Source organism: Diceros bicornis, chromosome 4 (assembly GCF_020826845.1).
Source record: "Diceros bicornis minor isolate mBicDic1 chromosome 4, mDicBic1.mat.cur, whole genome shotgun sequence".
Classification (NCBI taxonomy): Eukaryota; Metazoa; Chordata; class Mammalia; order Perissodactyla; family Rhinocerotidae; genus Diceros; species Diceros bicornis.
This window is the reverse complement of record NC_080743.1, coordinates 37999833-38015696: the sequence shown is the minus strand read 5'-3', so window position 1 is coordinate 38015696 and position 15864 is coordinate 37999833. Positions and strand designations below refer to the sequence as shown.

Sequence of the window (15864 nt, the reverse complement as noted above, 5' to 3'; positions counted from 1 at the left end):
AAAATGTTCAGCAAAAAGCAATAGTCAAGAAACTTTTATCTATTTCAATAGATTCCTTTCTACCTATATCAGTTACCTATACTGTGTAAGTATCAGTTATTTACAAAGTTATTTTCCTCTATCCAAAGCAGCCTCACATCTCAGGCAGATGCTAAAATACTTTTTAACATGTAAATAAATTAACATTAATGAACAAGAGGCAAGTCATCCCCTTTCACCATTTGTAGGTATTTGCCTAAATGCCTCGTAGTTAAATATCTTTATAGCAAGTAATTTAATAAAAGTATCATTAAAAATTTTAATGGAAATACCTGCAATGTCACATCTATGCTTGTTATTTTATCACTACTTTATCACATACTTATTTCTAAGTGTTTTTATTTTTTTTTCCATTTTCCAAGTTTTCAGTATTCTAGAGCTTCAGGTAGTATTATTACTATAGTATTTGGTCATCAGTGGTTTCTCTTACTGAAACAAGTCATAATTATTCTAAATTTTACATTGAGTTATGTACAATTTTCTCAAAACAGTATCCTGACACCCAAAAGCCCCCCTTCCCAAAAAACAAGAAAAAGAGCCTGAGCCCATGACACTAAGTCACTTGTGAGGTTAGAGAAAAGAAGGAAAAGATAAGCAAGTTTGCCCACTAGATTTCGAAAGGAGACAAACATTTTGAGCCCAAGTTCACACACACTTCAAACATAAATAGTACATCTGTGCTGCTGGAACCTGAAACTTGAGTTGTCAACAAACCTAAAATAGAGTGGGAAACATTGAACGATATCAAATCATATGATCGAAACCACTTATTTCAAGACAAAAAGAAGGGCAAGGATCATATGAGACTCAGAAATATGAAAATAACTTACAACATCAACTTCGTTAAATCAGCAATCTCTCAAATCCACAGGTCAGTCTCTTTCAATTATAAAATCACAAAAATCACCCAGTTCTGGTTTTGCTCTCTCTTCAACTAGGAAAAAAAAAATGCTGAATTTAGGACTCGATAGATTTTCTATAATCCTCTTCCTTTCAATATGTGCTCTTACAATCCTGTTTCAATTATCTAAACCTAACTTGCACAAAAATGCTCATCTGAGCTCCACGATGACACCAGATGGCCACTGTCACTGTTTCCTGAGCAAACCACTGTGTTCTCTCTCTGCTCAATTGCTGCCCTGCTGCCTCTTCTGATTATACTGTACCTCTTCAGTTGTTTGCTTTCTCTTTGTCTTTTTCCTTCTACAAAATCCTCTCCCAATCTCAACTAGTCTTTTTTTCTAACTCATTTATATCAATCTATAGCAAAAAATTCTTCTAAAATAACTTTAAAGACATAGATCAGAACATGATTGTGTCAAATTAGTTAAGTATGACTAGAATGCAAACAAAGTTTCTAAAACAAACATCTAAGTTTGAATCCAAGCTTTGACATCTACTATGTGAGCTTTAGAGAAAACATTAGTCTGTAGATTGCATTTAGGTCCTCCTTTAGAAAATGGGGATAATAGTACTGTTGATAAATATGATAAAAATACAAAAATAACTAGCAATATGCATTGAGGGTTACTATGTGCCATTTCCATGTATTACCACTTTTATTCTTCACATGTACATAAATGCAAGACAGAATTATGATTATACCCAGTTTTAAAAGGAAGAGACTGAGGCACTGAGAAATTAAGTAAAGCAATATGTCCCTGGTCAAATTTCAGTAAATGTTGAGACTGAAATTCAAAACTAAGCAGTCTAACCTCGTAGTGAGCTCTTAGGAATCACTCAGTCCTACCAGTCTCCCTCACACTGGGTTGTTACAAAAGTCAAATAAAATACTGTATGTGAAAATATTATGGAACCTGGAAACTTCTGTCTAGCTAATATTAATATGTTTAGAAGATCACAGAAGTAGTAAGGTTTATTCTCATATTTCCTGTTTTTCAAATTTTCATTCTAAACAAAATTAATTTTCTCTGGTACAGTTTTTATTCCTGATCTTATGCTCACCTACAGAAGGTATTGTTATTCACAAACATTTGGTGCTCCTCCCTGCAGGTGAAATACACACTCCTGTCCTGTTGAATTCAGGAAGGTTCACGTGATTTGCTTTGCCCTGAAATGCAAACAGAAGTAATATGTTCTACTTGTGGCCTCTCTGATTTTTATTTATTTATTTATTTATTTTTATTTTTTTGTAAGGAAGATCAGCCCTGAGCTAACATCCATGCCAATCCTCCTCTTTTTTTGCTGAGGAATACTGGCCCTGAGCTAACATCCGTACTGATCTTCCTCCACTTTATGTGGGATGCCGCCAGAGCATGGCCTGACAAGAGGTGCATCGGTGCGCGCCCAGGATCCGAACCCAGGCCGCCAGCAATGGAGTGTGTGCACTTAACGGCTACGCCATGGGGCCAGCCCCTGTGATGTTTAAAGCATGTGTCAAAACGATGTTTCTGTGACAGACTGTAAAGTGATCTGATATAAAGAGTCCCCTTGTTGATCTGAGATGAACATGAGAGATAAACTTGGTTTTTGTAAGCCACTGAAAATTTTTAGCTTTCATTACCTCAGCATAACCTATTCTATCCTGATTGATACAACCACTAAATTCCCTTAAACTCTTTGATTCATAAGACATTCCATACGACATTTCCTTTCTCTTGCGATGTAGGTAGTCAAGGGAAGAAAAAATCATAGGATCAGAAAATGTTAACATTGAAATAGAGTACTAGAATAGAATAGGTCAGTGGTTTCCAGGGTTTCCAGATTTTGAGTTCTAAGTAATCAGTATGATTTTAAAAAGTTTTATGAAAACATATTTTAATATAAAAAACATGAAATTTAGCTTTGTAAAGAAATCTACCCTTAATACATTGTTCTGGATTTTTTTTTTTTTTGGTCATTTGGAACTACTTATCTAAATCTAATCATTTAATTTTATTGATATAGAAAACAAGATCTAAGCATGAGACAAGTAGCATTACATTAAACAAATAACCACTTTAAAAAACAATAAAACCTTTTTTTGCACGGTAAATAGTGGAAAAAATTAAAGCAAGCATATCTTTGGCATTATCCTAGTTTTTATCCATGTCTATGATTTCTTAAGTCTAGAAAGACTATTCAAAAAACAAGTGATAGGGGTTGGCCTGGTGGCGTAGTGGTTAAATTTGCATGCTCTGCTTTGGCGGCCTGGGGTTCACGGGTTCAGATCCCAGGAGCGGACCTGCATACCACTCATCAAGCCATTCTGTGGTGGTGTCCCAGATACAAAAAATAGAGGAAGACAGGCACAGAAGTTAGCTCAGGGACAATCTTCCTCAGCAAAAAGAAGAAGATTGGCAACAGAGGTTAGCTCAGGGCCAATCTTCCTCACCAAAAAAAACCCCAAGTGATAGACTGGGAGAATGTACTTGCAATATACAACAAAGACACAATAACAAGAACATAAACTTCAGGTAATAAATAAGGAGAAAAAATTAAAAAGGGAAAATAGATGGATAAAGGAACAAGCAAATCTTAAAAGAGGAAACCCAAATGGCCAAAAAAAACATGTTAAAGAATGCTCAGCTTTGATGGTAATTTGAGAAATGCAAATTAAAATAAGAAATTATTTTTCATCTATTAAAATAGCAAAAATTAGAGGCTTGATAATATTAATTTTTGATGAGAGTTGTTAAAAAGTACTCTGATATGCTATACTACTACTAGAGAGAGTACAAATTGGTAGCTATGTATGGGGAATTTTACATAATATTAAAATATAAAAATGTGCTTAAAATTCCACTTCTACTTATCTAGCCTACAGAAATGCTCATCCATGGGTACAGAGGGACATGTACACAGAAGTTCATCGCAACATTTCTCCTAACAACAAAATCTTTGGAAATAACTTACATGTCCATTACATGGGGAAATGGCTAAATAAAATATAGCACAACCATACTCTGAAAGATACTGCAAGTTTCTTATTTGTATTTTTTAAAGAGGCAGATTTAGTTGTAATAACACAAAAAGCCATTTTGAATGAAAAAACCCTTTATAGTATGACTCCATTTAAATAAATAAAAAAATCATTCCAAAAATATGTATAACATTTTATACGAGTACATGTATGTATGGAAATAAATTGCATGTAAATTCACACAGCAAACTAGTAACAGAGGTTATCTATGAGGAAGTAGGGATGGAACCAAGATTAGGGTTGTACTCAATTGAAGCTTAATCTGTAATATTTTAACACTTTGAACAAGAAAAATATACCCATATTACATATATAATATTTTTAATTGGGAAAAAATATTTCCCCCAAAACGTGGCAATTTTGTAACCCATTAGATAAAAGCCTCTTATGTGATCTTAGTACAATTAATATGTTCTGTATTATTTCAATCCTTTAAATGACTTGCCTTATGACCTAGTAGGTAGACAACTGTAAAAAGAATGTGTTCCCTATATGTATTTGGTCAAGATACTTAAAACTTTTGTTCAAATCTGCTTGTTCTAATAATTACTGAGGTTGGTATGTTAAAAATCTCCCACTCTAATTGTGGAATTGCCTATTCTTACAATTCTGTCAATTTTTTTGCTTTATCCTACTTTAAACCTAAACTATAAAGTGTGAAAACCTTACAAGTTTTGACTTTCCAGTCTACTTTTTCCTATTATAAAATAAATATTTTATTATTAAGTATAACCATTTTATCTTTGGCATTAATTTGGTCCCAGATGTATTTCATCCCATTTGAGCAAAGCTACATGAGCTTTCCTGTGGTTAGAATTTGCCTGCAATATCTCGTACTTTCCCTTACCCTTACCTTTTTCTATCCCTATTTATTTTAGTCATGTGTGAAAATGTTTGTCTTTCAATAGAAACATTTAGGCCATTTACATTGAATGCAAATATTGATATATTTATGTTTCAATCTACCACCTCAGTGACCCATTCTTTTTTTTCACATCTCTTCCTTTTTAAAAATTATTTTTATTAATCTATTTTATTCATAGAAATTAATACAGTAAAAACTAACCACTCTATTTCTCTTCTTTTAATGGTTAACATGGAAATTATACCAAAACTATTTTCAAAGTCCAAACTTAATACTTATGATAATTGCCAAAGAGAATAAAGTAACCTTAGAACACTTCAACTCTGTCTATTCTATTCTAGTTTATACTCGTTGTTTTTATTTTTTATATCTGTCACAGATTTTTAATCTTGCAAGACATTATTTTTAAAAATACAGACAATTTTATTTATATTGACCTAGATATTTACCACTTATTTTGCTTTCCACCCCTCTTGCCTCTCAGATCTTCAATCTGGGATTATTCCCAATGTCTAAAATATACACTTTACAATTTCCTTAGTGAATATCTGCAAGGACAAACTCTCTTAGTTGTTTGTCTGAAAATGTCTTTGTTTCTACCTTTATTTTTAGAAACTATGTTCTCTGATTAAAATTATGCAAGTTATTTTCTTTCAGCACTTTGACGATATTCTGGAGACATCTGGCTTCCGTTATATTATAGAGAAGTCAGACGTCAGTATAATTGACATTCTTCTGAAGGAAATTTTTTTCTCCTGTTTTGTCTCTTTTTTCCCACTACATTAAAAATATATTCTTTGTTGTTACATAGTTTCACTGTCTTATGTTTAAATATCAATTTTTAAAAATTTATTCTGTGCTCTTGGGAATCTGATTTTTTTTTTTATCAGATCTAGAAAATTCTAAGGCATACTTTTTTCACCTAAGGTCTCTGACTCATTTGCTTATTCTGCTTCTTCTGGAACTATAACTGAATATATAATAGTTATCACTGTATTCACTATGTCTCTTAATCTCTTTCCCATATCGTCCATCTGATTTTAACAAATGTGTACACTTGCGTAAGTACCACCCAATCAAGATATAAAATATCTCCAACTCCCAAGACAGTCCCTTCATTCTTTCTTGATGTCAGTAATATCCACTCCCCAACAGACAACCACCAATTAGATTTTTATCATACTAATGATTAGTTGTATGATGTCAGTAATATCCACTCCCCAACAGACAACCACCAATTAGATTTTTATCATACTAATGATTAGTTGTATCTACCTTATAATTTCTTGAAAATGGGATAAGATAGTGTTGTAGTGGGCCAAAATGTGGTTTTAAGATATCAGTTCCTCCCATTCATGATAAAAACTCTCAGCAAACCAAGAACAGAGGGGAACTTCCTCAACTAGATAAAAAATATCTACAAAAATCCCACAGCTATTATCATACTTAATGATGAGAAACTAGAAGATTCTCTGTTAATATCAGGAATAAGGAAAGGATGTCCCCTCTCATCACTCCTTTTTACCATTATACTGCAAGTCCTTGCTAAATGCAATAAGACAAGAAAAGGAAACAAAAGATATACAGATTGGGAAGGAAGAAATAAAAATGTCTTTGTTCACCGACGACATGACTGTCTATGTAGAAAAATCCAATAGAATTGACAAAAAAAGAAAAATTGTGGAACTAATAAGCAATTACAGCAAGGTCACAGGATACAAGGTTAATATACAAAAGTCAATCTCTTTCCTATATACCAGCAATGACAAGTTGCAATTTGAAATTTAAAAAATCATTACCATTTACATTTGCACCCCCCATAAATGAAATACTTAGCTAAATATCTAACAAAATATGCAGATCTATATGAGGAAAACCACAAAAGTCTGATGAATGAAATCAAGGAAGAACTAAATAAATGGTGAGATATTCCATATCTATAGGTAGGAAGACTCAATATTGTCAAGATAGTAGTTCTCCTCAACTTGATCTACAGATTCAATATAATCTCAACAGAAATCCTAACAAGTTATTTTGTGGATATCTACAGATTCTAAAGTTTACATAGAGAGGCAAAAGACCCATAAGAGCCAAGACAATATCAAAGGAGAAGAACAGTTGGAGGACTGACACTCACTACCTGACTTCAAGACTTACTAAAGAGCTACAGTATTCAAGAGAGTGTGGTATTGGCAAAAGAATAGACAAATAAATCAATGGAGCAGAATAGAAAGCCCATAAATAGACCCACACAAATATAGTCAGCTGATCTTTGACAAAGGATTCAGCAATACAATGGAAAAAAAAGCCATTTTTCAACAAGTGGTGCTAGAGCAACTAGTCATGCACATGCCAAAAACATAAATAAAAAGGAATTCCAGACTCAGACTTTATACATTTTACAAAAATTAACTCAAATGGAATATACATTGTAAATGTAAAATGCAAAAGTATAAAATTCCTAGAAGATAACATAAGAGAAAATCTAGATAGTCTTGGGATTGGTGATCATTTTTAGATACAACACCAAAGGTACAATCCATGAAAGAAATAATTGATACGCTGGGATTCAGTAAATTTAAAAAATTCTGCTGTGAAAGACATTGCCTAGAGAATCATAAGAAAAGCCACAGACTGGAAGAAAATACTTGAAAAAGACATATTTGAAAAAGGACTGTTATCCAAAATATACAAGGGAATCTTAAAGCTCAACAATAAGAAAATGAACAATACAATTTAAAAATGGGCTAAAGATCTGAACAGATATCCCATCAAGAAATATACAGATGGCAAGTAAGCATATGAAAAGATGCTCCACATCATATGTCATTAGGGAACTGCAAATTAAAACAATAGAGATACGACTACACACCTATTAAAACGACAAAAGTCCAGAACACTGACAACACCAAATACTGGGGAAGATGTGAATCAACAGGAACTCTCCTTCATTGTTGGAGTGAATGCAAAATGGTACAGCCACTTTGGAAAACAATTTGCCAGTTTCTTCCAAAACTAAACATACTCTTACCATACAATACAGCAATCATGTTCCTTGGTATTTACCCGAGTGGAAAACTTATGTCTACACAAAAACCTGCATACACATATTTACAGCACCTTTATTCATAATTGCCAAAACTTGAAAGCAACAAGATAAATAAACCGTGGTACATCCAATGAAAAATTATTCAGTGCTAAAAAGAAATGAGCTATCAAGCCATGAAAAGACACGGAGGAAACTTAAGTGTATATCACTAAATGAAAGAAGCCAATTTTAAAAAGATACATACTGTCATATAACACGACATTCTGGAGAAGGCAAAAGTATGAAAACAGTAAAAAGATCAGTGGTTGTCAGGGGTTAGGGGGAGGGAGAGATAAATAGGTGAAGCTCAGAAGATTTTTAGAGCAGTGGATCTATTCTGTATAATAATATAGTGGTGAATACATATTATGCATTTGTAAACACCCATAAAATGTACAACATCAAGAGTGAACTTTAAGGTAAACTTTGGGTGATACAGATGTGTCAATGTAGTTTCATTGATTTTAATTAATGTACCACTCTGGGGCAGGATGTTGATTGTGGGGGAAGTTGTACATGTGTGATAGCAAGGAATATATGGGAACTCTCTGTAGTTTCCCTCAATGTTGCTGTGAATCTAAAATTGCTTTAAAAAAATAAAGTCTAGTGGCCAGCCCAGGGGTGTAGTGGTTAAGTTCACGAGCTCCACTTTGGCAATCCAGGGTTCCTGGCTTCAGATCCCGGGCGTGGACCTACACACTGCTCATCAAGTCGTGTTGTGACGGCATCCCACATAAAAAATAGAGGGAGATTGGCACAGATGTTAGCTCAGTGACAACCTTCCTCAAGCAAAAGAGGAAGACTGGCAACAGACATTAGCTCAGGGCCAATTTTCCGCACCAAATAAATAAATAAATAAATAGTCTATTAAAAATTTAAAAATAAATAAATACTTTTGCAAAAGATATCAGGCTCTATTACCTAGAACCTGTAAATGCTACCTTATTTGGAAAAAGAGTCTTTGCAGATGTGATTAAGAATCCTGAAACAGACAGATTATCCTGGAAGTAGATAATGGGCCCTAAATGCCATCAGCTGTATAAGAGAGAGGAAGAGGGAGATTTAATATACACAGATATAGAAGAGGCAATGTGGCCAGGAAGGCAGAGATTACAGTGATGTGGCCACAAGTCAAGGAATGCTGGCAGCCACCAAAGCTGGAAGAAATAATGTTTGCATTTTTCTTTAGAGCTTCTGGAAATTGCACGGCTCTGTTGATACCTTGATTTTCACTCAGTGAAAATGATTTTGGATTTCTGGTTTCCAGAACTGTGAGAGAATAAGTTTCTGTTCTTTTAAGCCACTAAGACTGTGGAAATTTGTTACAGTAGCAATAGGAAACTAATACAAGTATGCAGTCTTTCATATCACTAGTTGCTTTAATCATTGCCTTGGGTTCAGTACGGTAAGGCCAGACTCAGATCGAGAGAGAAAAATCAGAAAGGACTCTGCAGTTTATTATACTCTCAGTTCCCTGAGGAGAAACAGGGCACCACACAGAGCCACTCAAAGCATCAGGGTGGGTCACAAGGCAAAGGGAGAGTAGGAAACTACGGACCAGTGCCATTTTTCCCGTTTTCTGCGGCAAGGAATGGGTGAGGCAGCTAGGCAAGTTAGGATGGCTAGTTTTAATAACTTCAGTGGGCTCTGGGGTATAGGGCACATTCCTGGTTGTCCAGTACCTAGTCCTTGGGCAATTAGGGCAGGTATACAGTGGCCCAGATTGTGAGAGTCAGCTAAGAGAAGTGGTTTAGGGTGTGAAATTAATCATCTGTTCATAAAGGAGAAACAACTGGCCTCTAGTTAGGGCGTCAAAATTGGGTCAGACAGCACTTGTAAAATATGTATTACAGTAGTCTGCTCCTTTATATTGCTGGTTGGTATTCTATTGGATGAGTGTACCATCACCTGTTTATCCAACCACATGTTGATGGACATTTGGGTTGTTTTCATTTTTGGGTTATTATAAATAAAGCTGCTGTGAACAAGGATGAACAAGACTTTTTATAGACTTATGTTTTCATATCTCATGCGTAAACACCTAGAAGTAAAATTGTTGGTTCTTATTATATAAGTGTACGTAAAGTTTATAAAGATTGCCAAATGCTTTCCAAAGTGATTGTACCACTTTATACTCCCTCTAGCAACCTGAGAGTCATTCCAATTGATCCATGTTTCATACACTTGTCATTGCCAGTTTTTTAATTTTAGTCATGCCACTGTACTGTGAGTGAAGTAATATTTCACTGTGGCTTTAATTTTCATCTTTCTGATAACTAAGGAGGTTCAGCATCTTTCTCCCAGCCACGTTTTAAACTGTTCAGTGTAGGGGGCCAGCCCAGTGGTGTAGTGGTTAGGTTCACATCCTCTGCTTCTGCAGCCTGGGGTTTGCAGGTTTGAATGGGGGCAGATCAATGCACCACTCATCAAGCCATGCTGTGGCAGCATCCCACATACAAAATATAGGAAGATGGGCACAGATATTAGCTCAGAGCCAATCTTCCTCAGCAAAAAAGAGAGAGATTGGTAACAGATGTTAGCTCAGGGCCAATCTTCCTCACCAAAAAAAAAAAAAAAAGGTGTTCAGTGTATGGGTCTTACACATAGTTTTTTAAATTTATCACTAATTATTTTATGTTTTTTGGTGCTATTTTATAAACATTATTTTTAAAAATTGCATTTTTCATTTGTGGCTACTATATAAATATAAAATTTATCTTGTTAAATTCATTCATTAGTTCTAGCAGTTACTTTTTAAAGTTTATAATTTTTTGCATAACCATGACATCTGAGAATAAAGATATTTTTACTTATTTCTTTCCAATCTATGCCTCTTCTTTCTTTTTCTTGCCTTACCGCATTGGCTAGGACTTCCAATAAAATATTAAATGCTTTACATCCTTGCATTTTTCTTGATCTCAGGAAGGAAATTATGGGTTACATTGTGTTCACGCCCATCTGCGCCAAATTCATATTTTGAAGTTCTAATGCCCAGTACCTCAGAATGTGACCTTATGTGGAGATAGGATGTTTACAGAGGAAATCAAGTTAAAGTGAGGTCACTAGAGTAGGCCCTAATCTGACTATTGTCATTATAAAACGGGGAAATTTGGACAAAGAGACACACTAAAAGGGAAGAAAATGTGAAGGAACATAGGGAGAAGACGGCCATCTATAAGCCAAGGAGAGAAGCCTGGAACAGATCCTTTCCTCACAGCTCTCAGAAGGAACCAATTCTACCAATACCTTGAATTTAGACTTCTAGCCTCCAGAACCGTGAGACAATAAATTTCTGTTGTTTAAGTCACTCAGTTTGTGGTACTTTTTTATGGCAGCCCTAACAAAGTAACACAGAAACTTTCAATTTTTTACCATTAACAATAACATTAGCTGTAAGATTTTTGCAAATGCCTTTATCAGGTTGAGGATATTTTCTTCTCCTCATAGTTTGCTTTTGATCATGGATGTGAGATCAATTTTGTTGAATGCTTCCTCTGCATTCTTTGAGACAATCAAAGTTATTGTGGAGAATGACATCAGTTGATTTTTGAGTGTTTAAAACACATTGCATTCTTGGAATAAACTCTATTTCACAATGATCTAGTATCCTATTTTATATACTGCTGAATTTGATTTGCCTACATTTTCTTAAGAATATCTGCATCTGTGTTCATGAGGTATTTTGGTTTGTAGTTTCCTTTTCTTATAAATTCTTTGTCAAGTTTTGAGGTCACAGTTATGCCGCCTTCAAAAGAATAGCTGAGAAGTGTTCTCTCCTCTTCTAATTTTGATATATTCTAATGTCACTATTTATTTCATTTTTTCTAATTTCTCTGTTTCTTTTTCAGACCATAGGTTACTGAGAAGTAGATTATTAAATTTGCAAATATTTGGGGCATGTTTTAGCTATCTTATTGTTTTATATTCCTAGTTTAATTCCATTTTGGCTAGAAAACATAAATTTAGTGTTTGGATCTTCTGATATTTATCAACACTTATTTTATTGCCCCAAATCTGTTTATCTTGGTGTGGTAGGCAGAATAAGGGCTCCCCAATGATGTCCATGCTCTGGTCCCTGGAATTTGTGAAAATGTTATGTTAAATTGCACAGGAGACTTTGTAGATGTAATTAAGGTTATCCCCATAAGAATATGGAGACTATTCTAGATTACCCAGGTGGTCTCAATCTAATCATATGAGCCCATAAATCAAAGGAGTGTCTCTGGCTGGGGGTAGAGTGATGCCACAGAAAGAGACATTGGAACAATTAGACCTATTATTGTTTGGGGGTTAAGGGGCACAGGGAAAACAAGAAGGAATGTGAACAGCCTCTAGGAGCAGCGACTGGCTCCTGACTGACAATGAGCAAGGAAATGAGGACCTCAGTGCTACAACAGCAACTGATTCAGCCAAGAAACTGAATGAGCTTAGAAGCAGGTTCATTCTGAGTCTGCAGGCTGAAATGCAGCTGTACTGACACCCGGATTTCGGCCAGGTGAGACTCTAAGCAAAAGACCAAGCTGAGCTGCATTGTTTCTGGACTTCTGATCTACAGAACTGTGAGATAAATAAATGGGTATTGTTCAAAGAGGCTAAATTTGTGGTAATTTATTATGGCAGCAATAAGAAGCCAGTACACTTGGCTAATATTCCACGTGCACTTGAAAAAATGTGTGTTCTACAATTGTTTGGTGTAGTGTTCTGTAAATGTTAATACATTAGTTTCTAATATACTATCAGTTACTGAAAGAGATGTGTTCAAATGTCTAGGTATGTATGTAGATTTGTCTATTTCTCCCTTTAATTCTTTCAGGGTCTTTTTTGTTTGTTTATGAATAAGTACTTTTTTCTTCTACTTCTCATACAATTTTTCATTATGAATTTTGATTCTATTTTGTTGATTGCATATATAAATATATATATATATAATTTATATGAGTATATATATACAAATACATATATATATAATATTTTCAGGAAAATTATTCATTTTGTCATTAATGGCTCTATCTCATGCTCTTGTTTTGATGTTTTTCTGTCTGATATTAATATACTCATGCCTGCTTTCTCATGCTTTATTTTTATATTGTGCCTTTTCCCATTCTTTTCTTTGCAACACGTGTCTTTACATTAACAATATGTCTCTTCTATACAGCAAGTAGTTGAGTATGGGTTTTTCTTTATCAGTCCATTATTTCATGTAATTATTGATATGGCTGAGTTTAAGTCTGCCATTTTCTACTTTTTCATTTATCTCTTGTTTTTTGTTCTTTGCTGCCTTTTTCCTATCTTCTTTCGGATTTACCAAAATTTTTTATGGTATTCTTTCTTTCCTCTATTGGATTCTTAGCCTTATGTGTCTCTGTTATTTCTTAATAGTTCCTCTAGGGCTAATATTATGCATTTTTAATTATCGGAATCTACTTAGTGTTAGTTTTGCACTTCTTTCTAACAATTCAATTCCAGTCTTCCCATTTCCTTCTTTGCAGATGTAATAACCTTACAGCAGTATAATTCCATTTCTGTGATTCCTGTCATATCTTTTACTTCTATGAATGATATCAATCCATCACTCAATGTTATTAGCTTGGTATTCAACAGTTACCTGTTAAGTAAATTATGAGAATAAAATATATTCTTTACCCCCTTGTTTACCACTTCTCAATGCTCTTCATTCCTTTCTGTCGATCTGATGAACTTTCATCAAATTTAGGATGTTTTTGGCCATTATTTCTTCAAATATTTTTTTATGTCCCTTTCAGTCTCTCCTCTCCTCCTGGGACTCCCATTACATATATGTTGATATACTTGCTGGTGTTTCACATATCTCTAAGCCTCTGTTCATTTTTCTTCAATTTTTTTCTGTTGTATACATTGAAAAATTTTTCATCTCAAAATTCATCAAAATTTCTCCTTTTCCATCTCAAATCTGCTGTTTAGCCATCTAATGAATTTTTCATTTTGTGTATTGTACTTTACAACTCTAGAATTTTCATTTGGTTCTTTTCTATAGTTTTAGCTTATTAGCTGGAATATTTTATGCATTGAGTCATCATCACCATATTTTCTTTTGATCCTTTAAACATTGTTTCTTTTCATTCTTGAACATACTTACTACAGTTGCTTTGAATTTTTGTTGAATCTAACATCTGGGCCCAGTCAGAGCGAGTTTCCAGAGTACAGGTCTCATTTTCTTGTTTCTTAGCATGTCTTACCATTTTTTGTTGATATCTAAACATCTGGTTTAGGATGGGGAGCACAAAGCTCAGGGAGTTCTCAAATCTGCCTTAGCATTTCCTTTTCACAGGGCCCTCTGGAAGATGGATATAGATTCCTAGTCAGGCAGGAAGTTGTATCGACCTCATTTCAGGCTTTCTATGGCTCTTTCATTTCCAGCATCTTCCCATTAAATTTCTGGCTGGTCCACCACTTGCCACAACTGGGTTCATAACACTGGACTAGCAAAGCTATGTTTTCCCAACAGTTCCTAGAGTTCGCTACTTTTACCGACATGGGTGCCATAGGTTTTTCAGCCTCCATGTAAAGTCAATTCCACTCTCTTTGGCAGAAACAGTGCTGGTTACCATGGCCAGGCCCAAGCTAATCAAGCCAGAGAATGGGATTAGTAGCAACCTCAGGTAAGAGGCCAAACTCCACCTGTTCTTACATGGAGTTAACACAGCTTTTCATTAATACACACTTATCAATTTTTTGTTGTTTTCTTCAATTTCCAGAGTCCCAAATGGTGGTTTTGACACTGTCTAGTTCTATGCTTGTTTTTTGGAGATAAAATTTGCTGATCACTTCACACCACATTGCCAGAAGTATCACCCCATATATCCATTTAAAAATTTAAAAAGCTTATCAAATCCAAGTTGTCTAGATAAACTTCAATCTTGGTATCATTTATGATACTATGATGTTAATATATTTCTGTAAACTTTATGTTCATTGTATTTGATTAAAATCTCATCTATGCCCTAATTCTTTCATAAATTTATATAAAAGAAATTAAAATTTATTTTAAAATGTCAAAAGGAATTTCCTTACAATCAAAAAGTAAAACCTCTAACTTCTGATTATACTAGTCATTTCCCAATTTCTAATTAATAATTAATACATACTAGAAAATTCATACTAATCTAAGGAAGATTAATGTCACTGATTCTGTTGTTTCTTGCCCCATTTATTCAGTAAGTATATTTATAAAAATAGAAGAATTGATACACATGTGTTTTCCAAAGATAATTTGAGGTAGTGATTATAAAATTTAGTTTATAGATTACCTCTATATCCTATCATTTACCCCCCTAGTATATCTTAAAACAGTAAAACACCTCTCCCTGAGGCAAGGTCTGCAGCTTCTGCCACACGATAGGATTATTTTGGAAGAACGCCAATGCCAAAAGTGATCAATCCCTTATAAAGAAACTTAGCTTGCCACACAGTCCTCTCAAAGACTTCATCTGTCATGAGAACAGTGGAGCAGTAACAAAAACTTGATTCCTTATTATAGCCTTTCCTTTGTACTATACTAAGTTTAGTTTCCCTAAGTCTAAAGTGGGACACAGTTGCCCATCTCTCATAAAAATGGCATGAAGATTTTATATTACATATATATATATATATATATATAAAATACTTTGTAATTTACCACACACACAGAGCTATAAAATATAATATAGAGGGCATCTAATAAGTACCAGTAGTAATAGATATCTTTTGTATGTGCAGGTATGTGTGTGTGTTTATGACTACTAAACAATATTGCTGGATTGATATTATTATACCAAATTATAAACGTGAAAACCAAGGCTCTGAGAGGTGAGGGATTTCCTAAAGTCAAGGATTAAAATCAACACATTTAACTTCAGAACCAAAGCTCTTTTTATTACAATACTGCCTCCAGATACAGGTAAAATTTTCCTTTCTACTCACAGATGTAGCCAC

General features: G+C 34.3%; 1 protein-coding gene across 2 annotated transcripts in view; it reads right to left on the bottom strand.

The window, feature by feature from the left end:
• The window catches only part of LOC131404220 (pancreatic alpha-amylase), a 45241-nt gene that overhangs the window by 14758 nt on the left and 14619 nt on the right, over window positions 1-15864 (bottom strand). The window contains exon 1 of one of the 2 annotated variants that reach the window (XM_058538654.1): window positions 2005-2081. The exons of the other annotated variant lie outside the window; for it this stretch is intronic. The gene's annotated coding sequence lies outside the window, so the exon portion shown is untranslated. Of the gene's footprint in view, window positions 1-2004; window positions 2082-15864 lie in introns of those variants that run through there. 2 annotated transcript variants of the gene reach the window in all.